The 10,417-nt window shown below is 52.7% G+C and overlaps 1 long non-coding RNA gene across 1 annotated transcript; it reads right to left on the bottom strand.

Annotated features, from left to right (window-relative positions):
- Positions 1-405: 405 nt before the first annotated feature.
- LOC129048571 (uncharacterized) lies at positions 406-8,656 on the bottom strand. Its single transcript, XR_008510996.2, has 3 exons — positions 8,405-8,656; positions 7,668-8,296; positions 406-1,181 (listed from the first exon to the last, which is right to left on the bottom strand). It is a non-coding gene; the product is annotated as an uncharacterized LOC129048571 (long non-coding RNA).
- Between the last annotated feature and the right edge of the window lie 1,761 nt (positions 8,657-10,417).

The following is a 10,417-nucleotide window of genomic DNA, read 5'->3' as shown; positions in this document are numbered from 1 at the left end:
TGGCATGCATCTCAGCATGCTCATGTTTACCTTGCAAGATGCGACTAGAAGAGCATTTAACACGTGTGTAGAATCACGGAAATTACACCATTCAGGTCTCATAGCTCATACATACCTATATATTTTATTTATTTTTTATTTATTTATTTAGAGACCGAGTTTCACTCTTATTGCCCAGGCTGGAATGCAGTGGCATGATCTCGGCTCACCGCAACATCTGCCTCCTGGATTCAAGCGATTCTCCTGCCTCAGCCTCCCGAGTAGCTGGGATTACTGGCATGCGCCACCACGCCCGGCTAATTTTGTGTTTTTAGTAGAGATGGGGTTTCTCCATGTTGATCAGGCTCATCTCGAACTCCCGACCTCAGGTGATCTGCCCACCTCGGCCTCCCAAAGTGCTGCGATTACAGGCGTGAGCCACCACACCCAACCTGTTTTTTTGTTTTTTGGTTTTTGTTTTTTTTTTAGACAGGGTCTCACTCTGTCTCCCAGGCTGGAGTGCAGTGGCGTGATCTCGGCTCACTGTAACCTCCACCTCCGGGATTCAATTTTCCTTCTTCAGCCTCCCAAGTAGCTGGGACTACAGCACCTACCACCAAGCCCAGCTAACTTATTTTGTATTTTTAGTAGAGACAGGGTCCCATCATGTTGGCCAGGCTGGTCTCGAACTCCTGACCTCAAGTGATCCGCACACCTCAGCCTCCCAAAGTACTGGGATTACAGGTGCAAGCCACTACGCCCGGCCTACCTATGTATTTTAGATTCTGCAAGAGTAGTGGAAACACAGCAGAAAATCATCTCAGCTGTTTTTATTTCACTTCTTTCCCGTCCCCTCTAGGTCACCATTTCCAGCGTCAGGGGCCGACTAGCAGTAAGAAATGACAGGATGGCCTGCTTGGTCATCTGTGTTTCTTAGAACTCTCTCGCCTTCTTCTCTGAATTCTGGCTTGAGTAGAATACGTGGCCTGAGGGGCTGTTAGGGTGCCATGCACTCAGCCTTCGCACACTGACCTTGTCCTCACTTTGGGCTCCACTGAACATCCAGGCATTGCGGGTGCCTCGGACTCTGTGCTTTATGAGTATTTGTACCAGGGACGCTGTCTGCAAATGGGTAGCAGTGAAGGGTGAACATCTTTACACACCTGTAGCCTCTGCTCTCGTGCACCCTCCATCAGATCTCACTGAAAAACACAAGGTCAATGACAAAGTAATTAAGAGCTTGCTGAGCATGAAACCAAGCACAGGGCCTGTCCAAGGCAGGGCTCTCTGGGACTGCAGGGGTCCCACACCTGTAAGGCTGGCTCTGAAATGAGGCATTCTTCTCCTTACTTCTTGGGACCCCCTGGTCTGTGTGCAAGGCCAATGGGCTTACCTGAGATCCGTGTGCCTTTGGATCCCATCTAGGTCAAAAATCCTATAAACGATACGCTCCTCCGTTAATGAGTACAGTTACTTCCCATTGGGTAAAATAGGGGCACAGATTTAATTTAATATCTTTCTTTTTTTTTTAACATCAAGGTTTCTAGACCTAGTAGGTTCTTATTTTAATTTCAATCTGCTTTTATCCAAATCCCTGAAGACCAGGAGGAGAGCCGGCCCATATCTCCAGCAAGTTTGGTATGGGGTAGATGGCAGAGATAGGTGAGAGACAGAGAGAGGAGGAAAAGAGAAAGTGGGGGCCAGGCACGGTGGCTCACGCCTGTAATTCCAGCACTTGGGGAGGCCAAGGCGGGTGGATCACCTGAGGTCAGGAGTTCGAGACCAGCCTGGCCAACATGGTGAAGCCCTGTCTCTACTAAAAATACAAAAATTAGCCAGACATGGTGTAATCCCAGCTACCTGGGAGGCTAAGCCAGGAGAATCGCTTGAACCCAGGAGGCAGAAGTTGCAATGAGCCAAGATTGCACCAATGCACTCTAGCCTGGGTGACAGAGCAAGACTCTGTCTCAAAAAAAAAAAAAAAAAAAAAAAGCAAGAATAGAAGGACACACCAAATAACTCCTGGGCAGAGGCAGGCACTTGGTAAGAGAGAGAGCACGGGGCAGGCACAGGCTGGTCTGTGCAGGGAAGGAGGCCCTGGCAGAGGTGTGGTAGGGAGGGTCTGCAGAAGCCCAGACACACTTAGGCCATGCCCACCAGGACGAATGAGGGAGCTGCCAGGTCCTCTGCAGGGCCTCCTTCGCACCCCATTTTTAACAGGAAGAAGTCAAAGCTGTTGCACAGCACCAGCATGTGGCTCGTGCACCCTGGTGTTTGCAGATGCCTGCATCAGCGGGGCAGGCAGCCTGAGCACGGCTTACGGCATTTATTTATCCTTTCAGCCTTAATGCATGAGCTTCCTGAGAAGAGACTGAAGGCTGTGGGATGGTGCATTCCTGGATGCTGGCATCACAGCTGAGGACCGGACAAGGGTTGCAGGCACAGCTGTCACCAGGAGACAAATCAGTCTACTCCGGAGGGAGCCAGATCTGCCACCTCTGACTCCTGGAACGGCTCAGGGGTGGAGCGGGGTGCAGAGGGAAGACCCGAATGTAGAAGCGCCTCTGCCCAGCAGCATGGCCTCCTTTCTCTTCCTCCCCAGACACTTCCCAGACTGTCTCCTTTGTTTTCACCATGGCCCTAGGAAGGACCAGGGACAGCTGGCGTTCACCAAGGGATGCCTGGCCACCTTTTGGCACATTTACACTCACAAACTTCTCTCCGCTGCACAGCAGCCGTGGGAAGGAGGCACCTTTATTGCCCCTATTTTACAGATGGGGAAATCGAGGCTAGTTGGTGAGGAAAGCAGGATGCGAGCCAGGCTGCCAGCCCAGGCAGTGGGAGCAGAAGCCTCCTCCTGGTGTTGGGCCTCTCAGTCCCCCACTTACAGGCCCAGGGGCACACAGCTGGCAGTGGCTGGGGAGAAGCCACACCTGGGTCTGGCGCCAAAGTCAGGACTCCTTCCCCCAAACCAGATGGCCAAGGAGGCGTGGCCCCTAAGATCACAGTGAGGAAGGGGTGACCGCATACTCCCCTCCACTCTTTCCCAGCAGGCCAGCCCCAAGCTCCCCTTCCTTCCTTCATCCAGCCCAGCATGGCAGTGAGAGGGTGCCCTGGCCCTTCAGCTGCTGCTGTTTCCAATGGCTCCCACCCCAGCCTGCAAGAGCTGCTCAGATTTCCCTCCCCCTGCCTCTGACAAACACAAACCTACCTTCTGCCTCTGTGGATTTGCCTATTCTGGGCATGTCATATAAATGGGGTCATGCAATGGATGGTCTTTTGCGACTGGCTTCTTTGAGTTGCACAGTGTCTTGTAGGTTCATCCATGCTGTGCCCTGTGCCAGTGCATTATTCCTTTTTTGTGGCTGAATAACACCCGACTGTGTGGATGGGCCACACTTTGTTTCTCCATCCATCCATCAATGCACACTTGGGTTACTTTCACCTTTTGCCTGCTGTGAGTGGTGCCGCCATGAGCATTCATGTAGCAGCTTTGGTTTGAATGTCTAACAAGGCATCTAACGGGACACCTGCCTGTCTTCCATTCTTTGGGGTATACACCTAGGAGTGGAATTTCTGGGTCATAAGGTAACTCTATGTTTAACTTATTGAGGAAGCACCAATCTGTCTTCCACAGTGGATGCACCGTCTTATATTCCCCCCACCCCCCCCACCCCCCACAGAAAAGGTATCTGAAAAGCTTCCCTCGCAGAGCTGCTGGGAAGACTATTAGCAACGGGTCAAAGCCTCTGCACTTTGCGTCTAACAAATGGTGGAGAGTGGCTGGGGGGTGGTAGGACCAGCTGTGCAGGCACCCATCTAGGCTCAAGCTCTAGCTCCAGTATTCCCAAGCTGTGTGCCCTCAAGCAAGTTACCCAACCTCTCCAAGCCTCAGTTTCCTTGTCTGTTCAATAGGGCTGTTGTCAGGACTGAATGAGCATGCGAAGTGTCTGCATCAGCTCTGGCCCATGGCCAGTGTTCCCCAAGCCTTGGCTGTCTGTACTCTTCCCAAGATGCTCAGCACCGGAGACTTCCTCTCTCTCTTTCACAGCCTCTTATCTTGTCCTGCACCTCTGGTGACCAGCACCAGCACCTTGCAGAGAAGGAGACAGTTCAGAGAGGTCATGTGGCTCACCCAGGCCACACTGCAGCCCCAAACTGTGACCAGATCTGCTGCTACCTCCTTTCCCTTCCGAGCTCAGCCTCCTGAACCGTCACCGTAGCAGAAACCGGAGCTCCGACATGGCGCTTAGAGTGAGTGTTTAATGCCCATAAAATCCAAGGAACTCAATAATCCCAAATAAGGTCTCCTATGCATTCCCCCAGGATCCCAGCCCAGAAGGCAGAACCCGGGACGGTCTTAGAAGGGGAAAAACACTAGACTTCAATTTTTCTCAAGTCTCTCAGTGTAAGACAGCTATGATGGTATCTCTAGGTCCAAACAAAAGCATCTAATGGGACGCCTGCCAAACCCTGCTAGCTTCAGGCATTCTTGCAGACAATTCAAAATAACCACATAATGCGTAGGAAAATGATAAGCAGGGTTCAAGTTTAATGGGCAGAATGAAATCCACTGTTCTTAGTTATGGGAAGGGTTTTTGGAAAAGGAGCAACTCTCAGGTCAGATGTTTGTACCATGAGAGCCTCTCTACTTAATCACATAATGACCAGGATTTTTTTAAGTTTCTAAATAGATGTTTCTGGAAACCCAACAACCTCATCTCAACCAAGAATGAGCCCAGCCCAGCCAGGTGCAAGCTCCATTGTCCTCAGGGAGGCAGGGATGTCAGGACTGGGGTGGGGGTGGGGGTTTCCGGCCTCCCCAAGCTCACGCACCCCACAGCCTCTCAACACTGAGACCAGCCTGGAAGATCCAAATCCAGGTCCTAGTGCCACCCCTTCACCAAGAGGTGATTTTGGTCAGTTGCTTAATTTCTTCAGGTGTCAGTTTTCTTACCAGCTAAATGGGTATAAGTGGGTTTAAATGTCAAACGAGAAATCGAGGTTTGTAAAAGGGCCAGGCATCCTTTGAAGCTTTAGGAAGTGTCCACTGTCCAGCATCTTTATCATCAACAAGGTCACCTCCTTCATTTGACAGATGTTGGGGCACAGGCTTAGTGGCATGTGATGGCTCAGGCAACATCTCAGGTCAGGGTGGAGATGAGGCAGCTCTGCATGCCAGGGCGGGGCTGCCTCTGGAACCCTCTGCTCTCCCACACTGCTCACCTGGTCTCAGCTCTGCCTCAGGTTTTTCACTTGTTTTGTCGTGACAACATACCCCAGAATACGGAGCCAAGCATCACCTTATTCCACAGATGAGGAAACCAGAGTAAGGAAGTAAATAACCTCTCCAGAATCACACAGCTCACAAGGGACAGAGCAAGGATGGGAGCTGGGCATTTCACCTCCCTGCCCCTGACACACGTGGGTCAGTCCAGAGAGGAGGAAGAGGCAAGGCTGGCCTCACCAGGGGCTGGAGCCAGCAGCCAGGCCCCCAGGAGGCACTCCTGGCCTGGAGGTGAGGCCCTGGCAGGCTTCGTCCCCAGCAGCGAGGCTGCTCCAGTGTGAGCCTCCGCAGCCCACGTTTCACCGTCCCAGAGCAGGTGGTGCAGGTAGCTCTGTCTGCTTACCCGGCCATTGCCCACTGTGGCCTGGCAGATGGTGTTCTAGGGAAGTGAGCAAGGCTTGGGCACTGGAGCACCCAGGGTGGCACCTGGAGGGCTGCACCAGGCCCTGCCACCTTATCATTCACTGGGGGCTCCCTTTTCTCCCAGGAAAAATGCCAAACTCCTCCTTGTGGCCTATAGGGTCCTGCGTGGGTGCCCCCATGCCCGCTTCCTCTCCCTCTTACTGCAGCCACACTGGGAGGCTTCCTTCAGCTCTCTAATGGGTCAGTCTCCTTCCAGCCACAGGGCCTTTGTGCCTGCTGTTTCTTCTGCCTGGAATTCCCATCGCCTGTTTGCCTCGCTAAGTCATTGTGTCCTTTCAGTTGCAGCAACAGCTTCCTTCTCTGGTATAGCAAGTCAAATAGTGGCCTCCCAAAAGACACGTTCAAGTCCTATCTCCTTGTCACTCTGAATATCACCTTATTTGGAAATAAGGTCTTTGCAGATATCGTTGAGGTAAGGACTACGAGATGAGATCATCTGGGATTAGGGTGGCCCCTACATCCAATAATGACTGCCCTTGGCTGGGCGCGGTGGCTCACGCCTGTAATCCCAGCACTTTGGGAGGCCAAGATGGGCGGATCATGAGGTCAGGAGATCAAGACCATCCTGGCTAACACGGTGAAACCCCATCTCTACTAAAAATAGAAAAAAAATTAGCTGGGCGTGGTGGTGGGTGCCTGTAGTCCCAGCTACTCGGGAGGCTGAGGCAGGAGAATGGCGGGAACCCGGGAGGCAGAGCTTGCAGTGAGCCAAGATCACGCCATTACACTCTAGCCTGGGCGACTGAGCAAGACTCAGTCTCAAAAAAAAAAAAAAAAAAGACTGCCATTATAAGAGACAGAAAAGAATAAGACTTGGAGAGACCTGCGGGGAAGGCTGCATGATGCTGGAGGCAGATCAGACCCACGTGTCTGCAAACCTGGATAGCCAAGGATTGCCGGCTACCCCCAGAAGCTGGAGTGTGGCCTGGAGCAGAGCTTCTAGAAGGAACCCACCCTGCCAGCACCTTGATTTTGAGCTTCCAGTCTTCAGAACTGTTTAAACTGCCCAGTTTGTTGTGATTTGTCACAGCGGCCACAAGACATGAATGCACTTGGAGACTGCCCTACGGTGACCAATCACCCGGTTTTCCAGGATGAAGGGGGTTCTCTGAGATGTGGAACTCTCAGGGCTAAAACCAGGATGGTCCCAGGCAGAGCGGGATGGTTGGTTCCCGTAGCCTGCCCTTACCACTCCTTTCTGGCCACCAAGTTTATGATAGCCCCCATTTCACACACCCACAGCTCCGTGGGCATCTTTGTGGTGCTTGTGGTCGTTGCAATTAATTAGCTCATTGCTTTCATAATTACTGACACCGTAGTGGTCCTCACTAGAAAGTGAGCTCCTTGAAGCAAAGCCCTTGCCTGTTCCTGTCCCCCCACTGCCTAGTATAGCACTGCAGAGCTCAGGTGCTCCGGGAAGCTTTACCAGAATGAATTAATGAGGAGACCGGATCTCCTGGATGCCAAGGGGCAGACATAGGGTGGAGGAGGATGCCCCAAGGCATACAGTTGGTGCTCAGCTGTGGGAAATGCTTCACAGTATGGGGAGCTGGCCGAAGATGATCAAGCTGTGCGGGAGGTGGTGAGCGCCACGTCCCTGAAAGCATTTCAGTAGAGGCTGGGGGATGTCACGTGGCACAGCCCATGCTGGGGAGAGCTGCAACCAATGCTCTCTGAAGTCCCCTGAGATCCCAGGATTATGTAAGAGTCCCACTCCAAACGCTGAAAACAGGGGAGGACAATTGGCCTGGGGCAGGGAGCACAGTGCAGGGGGGCATGGGGAGGGCTGGGTGGCCAGAGAGGACAGAGCGAGGATGCCAAATGGTGACAGCGGGTTCAAAGGCATTACTGCTGGGAGGGGCCGAAGACGGGAAGCTGAATAATAGTTCAAGCTGGACCCACTGTGAAGGTGAAAAACCAGCAGCAGAGGGTAAACTCACTTGTCCTTTACCCTGGAAATTGGATCTGGGGTCCTTACCTCACTTTTGCAGAGCTCCTCATAGTTCCCAAAGTACTTTTATGCACTGTCCTAGGCAAAGGAAGCTTGTTCATTTTCCGTGTAAAAATCCCAGGGTAGGCCCGGCCCGGTGGCTCACGCCTGTAATCCCAGCCCATTGGGAGGCCGAGGCAGGTGGATCACCTGAGATCAGGAGTTCGAGATCAGCCTGGCCAATGTGGTGAAACCCCGTCTATACTAAAAATACAAAAATCAGCCGGGTGTGGTGGCACACACCTGTAGTCCCAGCCACTCCGTAGGCTGAACAGGAGAATCACTTGAACCCAGGAGGCAGAGGTTGCAGTGAGCCAAGATCGCACCACTTCACTCCAGCTTGGGCGACAGAGCAAGACTCTGTCTCAAAAAAAAAAAAATCCTAGGATACACGGATGAGGATGGGTGCACCCGGTTTCAGACACAGGCTTCTCACATTTTGCCACTCTGTGTTGCGAAGTCTCCATGCTCAAAGCTGCTTCACGGCTTCATGATCCCAAATGGCTGCTGTGGCTCCAGCCTCAGCCAGAAGGCAGTGGGAGAGGAAAGGGGAGGAGAACGCTCCTGTCCTTAGGATTCTTCCTGGAAGCTGCACTCTCCTGTGCCATTATAATGAACTATAAGTGAAATAATAGGGAATTTTGGAAAATTTAGGTGGCCTTTTCTCATTTAATGTATTAATTAATCCCACCATCAATTTCGCACCACTGGCCTCTCTGCAATACCGTTTCATCTTCGGAATTTCTCACTGCAGCCCTCCCAGGCAGGTCCCAGCCAGCCTGCTTTACAGATGAAGAAGCAGAGGCTAAGGGAGAGCTGACTTGCCTGTGGCCCCCACCCGGTGATGTGGCCCCCACCCAGGGACATGGCCAGACTGAAGGCTGAGCCCAGGGCTGGCGGATGCAGACCCTAGCTCCACCCCACCCATTGCTTTGTGCAATGCTTTGTGATGTCCTCCCCCATCTGGGCCACCCAATGAGTCACGGCCCCTTTGTACTTCCTCTTCCCTTCCTGTGAATCACACTGTCCCCCGCCCCTGGGGCAGTGGTCCAGTCCATCCCAGATTGTCCCTTAGAGGAAACACCCAGGGATGGGAGCAGCAACTGAGCCTACAGAGGCCCCCATGATGGCTCTGACCTGAGAAGGAGGGTCCCCAGCAATAGACCACCCCCCAAAGAGAGGGCCACCAGGGATGGCCGCTTTTCCATGGGGCTGACTTCTCACAGAGAGGCACAAGGGACTCTCCTGCGCCTGCACCAAGGGGATCAGGCAGCTGGGCCCACGGGGAAATTGCATGGGGCCCTTCTGGGCAGCCTCCTCAGCAGATAGCTGCTCCTGGTGGGGAAGGAGAGTCCTCTGCTTGGCTCCCAACAGGCCCCAGGTTCAAGCCCCAGGGGCTCAGCACAACAGCCCCTCCAATGGAAATCCACCATCCCCTCCTCTACGTAATGAGCTCTGTCCAGGGTGCATGGTAAGTGGCAAGCCCTGAGCCTGACGGTCTTACTCTCGCTTGCCCTGCCCAGGTTGTGCATTCTGTAAACACCACAAAACCCCAGGGACAACTGCCATCCCTGAGCCCTGCTCTGCTCTGAGACACTCAGCTTGGCTTTATAAAATCTGTGTAAACTGGCCAGGCATGGTGGCTCACGCCTGTAATCCCAGCACTTTGGAAGACCAAGGCAGGTGGATCGCTTGAGCCTAGGAGATCCAGACCAGCCTGGGTGGCATAGTGAGACCCCATCTCTATAAAGAATTTTAAAAATTAGCCAAGTGTCATGGCACACTCCTGTAGTCCCAGCTACTGGGGAGGCTGAGGTGGGAAGACCCCTTGAGCTCAGCAGATTGAGGCTGCAGTGAGCTATGATTGCCCCACTGCACTCCAGGCTGGGAGAGAGGAAGACCCTGTCTCAAAAGGAGAAGAGGAAGAGGAAGAAGAGGAAGAAGATGATAAGGAAGAAGGCGGAGGAGGAGGAGGAAGAAGAAGAAGGAGGAGGAGGAGGAGGGGGAAGGGAGGAGGGGGAAGGGGGAGGGGGAGGGGAAAAATCTGTGTAAGTTACCTATACATTGCACCAAAAAAAAAAAAAAAAAAAACCCACAAGGCTCTTCTGACACCTAATCTAGTTCTGCAAAATCCTCCAGGTCCTGGGATCTGGGTCCTTTGCTTCCCCAGCGCAGGCAGCACCCCCCGCTGCATGCATAAAAAATGCACTAAAAGCCCATCAGACCCTTGGAGCTCCATCCAAATGGGGGGCCTGAAGCCTGGGCAGCACGCACACTCCCACTGCCTGGCTAACAAGGACGCAGAATTAATCGTTTCTTACAAAGTCAAAGGCAAAGAGGCCTCTGCAAGTGAAAGGTTGGCTCTGTGACCAAATAAGGCAATATTACATTTCACTGTTTATAGCAGACCCTGGACCGGGCAGCTTGGAAGGCACTGGGAAGAAATGCAGTTCTCGCTGGGGCTCCATTCCCAACATCCAATAACTCTGTCCAAGGCCAGTTATAATTTCCTTACAGAAACAACCATGTGTCACTTTTTAAATACACACTAAAACCCGAGAGGTGACCCAGTCTCAGCCCCAGGCCGTCGGTTCCCTTGAGTGGCAGCACCTGGCTTTGAACTTCCACATTCATGATTTAAGGGTGGGGAGAGCCCCTGAAAATTTATTTCAGGGCTTGAGTGAAAGCAGAGGCATTTCTTAAAGGGCAAATTTCAGAGCTCCATTTGTGAGGTGCCT

The sequence above is a fragment of the Pongo abelii genome, chromosome 9 (genome assembly GCF_028885655.2).
Source record: "Pongo abelii isolate AG06213 chromosome 9, NHGRI_mPonAbe1-v2.0_pri, whole genome shotgun sequence".
In the NCBI taxonomy this organism is placed as follows: Eukaryota; Metazoa; Chordata; class Mammalia; order Primates; family Hominidae; genus Pongo; species Pongo abelii.
Note: the sequence above shows the minus strand (reverse complement) of the source record. Positions and strands in the feature narration are given on the sequence as shown.